This window comes from Sinocyclocheilus grahami, unplaced genomic scaffold (genome assembly GCF_001515645.1).
Source record: "Sinocyclocheilus grahami isolate Dianchi unplaced genomic scaffold, SAMN03320097.WGS_v1.1 scaffold47.1, whole genome shotgun sequence".
Classification (NCBI taxonomy): Eukaryota; Metazoa; Chordata; class Actinopteri; order Cypriniformes; family Cyprinidae; genus Sinocyclocheilus; species Sinocyclocheilus grahami.
The window spans coordinates 2,575,360-2,578,824 of NW_015505226.1; positions in this window are offsets into that span (position 1 = coordinate 2,575,360).

Sequence of the window (3,465 nt, forward strand, 5' to 3'; positions counted from 1 at the left end):
CCATTTGAGAGATAGGTGGCGGTAATGCACTTATAAGTCTGTGATCTGCCGTAAAGCTAGAAGAAGAAGAAGACGCTAACGCGCTCAGGACAGTTCAGACATTGCGGTAAATCAGAGGTAAAAAAACCCCGATATAAATACTGTTCAGTTTCTTGCACAGACTGATCGTTTTGTGTCTTTTCACATCAATGTATCATCACGAGCCGCAGGGTTTAATCTGGTTTTGTTTGTGTATATTTTATGACTCTCAAAGCCGTGATTCCCATCCACTGACATTATAGGACTGACAGACTGCAACGGTTTGATTTAATCTCCGTTTGTGTTCTACTGAAGAAACAAAGTCACCTACATCTTGGATGCCCTGAGGGTAAGCAGATAAACATCAAATTTAAATTTTTGGGTGAACTATCCCTTTAAGAGCACTAAGTAGTCCTAGGTAAGAAGTTTCAGTGTCCAAAATGGCAGAATTAAAGAGTAGGTTTTGGCAGTAAGAGGATGGAAGTGAGTGCTGGTCATTCACTTCCCCCCCACCTACAATCCCTAGAGACTTGAACCTGCAGCCTGTCAGACTTGTAACCCAAAGGTCATGGGTTTGTGCAGCAATAATGGCTGCCCACTGCTCTGGGTGTGTGTTCACTACTCACTCCTGTGTGTGTGCGCACTTGGATGGGTAAAATGCAGAGCACAATTATGAGTATGGGACACCATACTTTGCCACAAGTCACTTCACTTTGTGTAAGAACATGTTTTGTTCTACAGCAGTATTTCTCAATCCTGGCCCTGGGTGCCCCCCAACACTGCACATTTTGTGTCTCCCTAATCAAACACACCTGATTCAACTCATTAGCTCATTAGAAGAAACTCCAGGACCTGAAATGGGTGTCAGATAAGGGAGGCATACAAAATGAGCGGGGGGACCCAGGACCAGGGTTGAGAAACACTGTTCTACAGCATAAATTACACAAGTTGCTAAATAAGAACTACAATGGTTGTCTGATTTGTCAAGCTCAAAAACATATCCTTGAAGAAGTTCTTGTGAGTAAAATTTACATTTGACTGGGTAATTTGTTATTCACACTAGTCATAAGTATATGTATGCGTATAAATGAAAAAAATAAACGTGATATATTTTTTCAGGATTCTTTGATGAATAAAAAATTCAAAAGAACAGCATTTGATTTTTTGATACAAAGCAAAAACAAAAAAAAAGAAAGGGAAAGTTGTGACATTTGCCAAGTATGGTAACCCATACTCGGAATTTGTGCTCTGCATTTCACCTATTCAAGTGCACACAGACAGACAGAGCAGTGACAGTGAGTAGTGAATACACACACCCGGAGCAGTGGGCAGCCATGTGCAGTGGCACCTGGGGAGCAGTTGGGGGTTCGGTGCCTTGCTCAAGGGCACATCAGTCGTGGTATTGAAGGTGGAAGAGAGCACTGGTCAATCACTCCAGTAATGAGTAACTACCAGTAATGAGACTCGAACCTGTGACCTTCAGGTTACAAATCCGACTCTAACCATTAGGCCACGACCGTCACTTTTTTTTATATATATATATATATAAAATATTTTATTTAATTTGTACATTTCAAAGCTGGAAGTGGTGGAAAGAGTACTGAAAATTTGTACTTGAGTACAAGTACCAGGGCTCACAAAATTTCAAAATCCCTGGTAGCCCTTCGGGCAGGTACTCTTCAGATATCGGTAGCCCGAAAAATAATTTAACTAGCCCAAATAAGACCTTTTATATCTATCTATCTATCTATCTATCTATCTATATATATATATATATATATAAAATCAGATAGTTTAAATGTCAATCAAACATATTTTCAATACACAAATATGAAGGAAGGAATTTTATTTCACTATTTACAGGTTATCTGCAGAATTTTTAAAAATAAATTTAAGGCAATTTATGACCCATTTTAAGAGCTGCACAAGTTAAATGAGCACCGTATGAGTGGTGTTGGACAATGCCAATGTCTATGGTAACATACAGTATTGAGCCATAAAATTACATGATTTGCAGTTCAGATACAGGTTTTCACTAAAACAAAATCTTATACAACAGCATTTCAGCCTTTAGACCATTTTTATGAAAAGGGATAATTCAAGCATATAAATTGTTAATTTAAAGCTTATAAATATTACTGTCTTAATTGTTTAGATTTTTAGAAGGCACATTAACTTCTTTCTCATTTACAACTCTGTGTTTGCTGTGTAAAATCATGAGTTGATATTTGCATTGATCTGATCTGACCATAAACAGCAAGGAAGTCTTGTTGGAAATGCAAATTCATTCTCTGCCACGAGGTGGTACTGCTGAAATATTGTGGTTTCCCCAGTAATGGCTGTACACAAAGCAGCTCTGCGCTCATAAACGCTGCTTTATCAGGAATTATAGGTAAAATGAAATAAAAATGCCAACGACACGTGTCTGAGGACAGTCGGTTCCCTTCAGATACATTCAAATAAAGACATCCACGCCGCGTTTTTACTTGAAACGTGCAGCGCTCATCTTTATTCAATGACATCATTGCCTTTTGAAGTTTAATCCAGCCGTATCGCGACACTTGTCTTTCCGTCCCCAACTGTAAGACCTCTTGAAATTATAATTAAGACATTTCTTATACCATTTAACGCATTTAAAACTTTTTATGGCCTTAAGTTTGATACAACTCACTTAAGTTTTTAAGGACCCGCCGGAGATCTGCATTTAAGGTAGCCCGTCGGGCAGAGTGGTGATACATTTTGGTAGCCCGACTGGAAAACACAATAGTCCCGGGACGTCGGGCTAGCGATTTTGCGAGCCCTGAGTACTGTTACATTGCTGAAATACGCAATTACAAGTAAAAGTACTGTTGTCAAAACAGTACTTAAAGGCACAATATGTAATTTTCGCCGCTAGAGGGCGCGTATTCAAAATAAACAAAGAGGCAAAGGCGTAGTTAGATGACGCAGTGACTGAGTGTGGAATCATGGGAGTTGTCGTCTTCATCCCCACAGCCGATGCAATCCAACATGACTCGGGCAGAAATCATGTTCATGGATGAGCTAATGATTTATTAACGTAGTAGAATGAAGCAGGGTGAGGCTGTAAGCCGTCAAAGCGAAACGAGGCCGCTGAACGAGCGTGACACACGGCTCGAAAGCAGCGAAGCTTTTATTATGCCACAGTCGACCGCTTCCGCTCCTTCCTGTCGTGCATATGTGGGGAAAAAAGCAGCGCTGTTTTATCATACTAGATACATTTGAAAGTTCTGTTATAATGCTACTCTGTGCGGTCGTCACCGGTCTAATAAAACGCACAACATATTAAAGCATCTTTGGTGTTTCCATGTTTTCTACAAAACAAAAATGGAAATCGAGGGGTTATGACGTCATTGGCAGGCGACACAATGACACTATAGACACGGTCCGTGTCACTAGTTAAAATTGCTTAATTCTCTTGATTTAAAC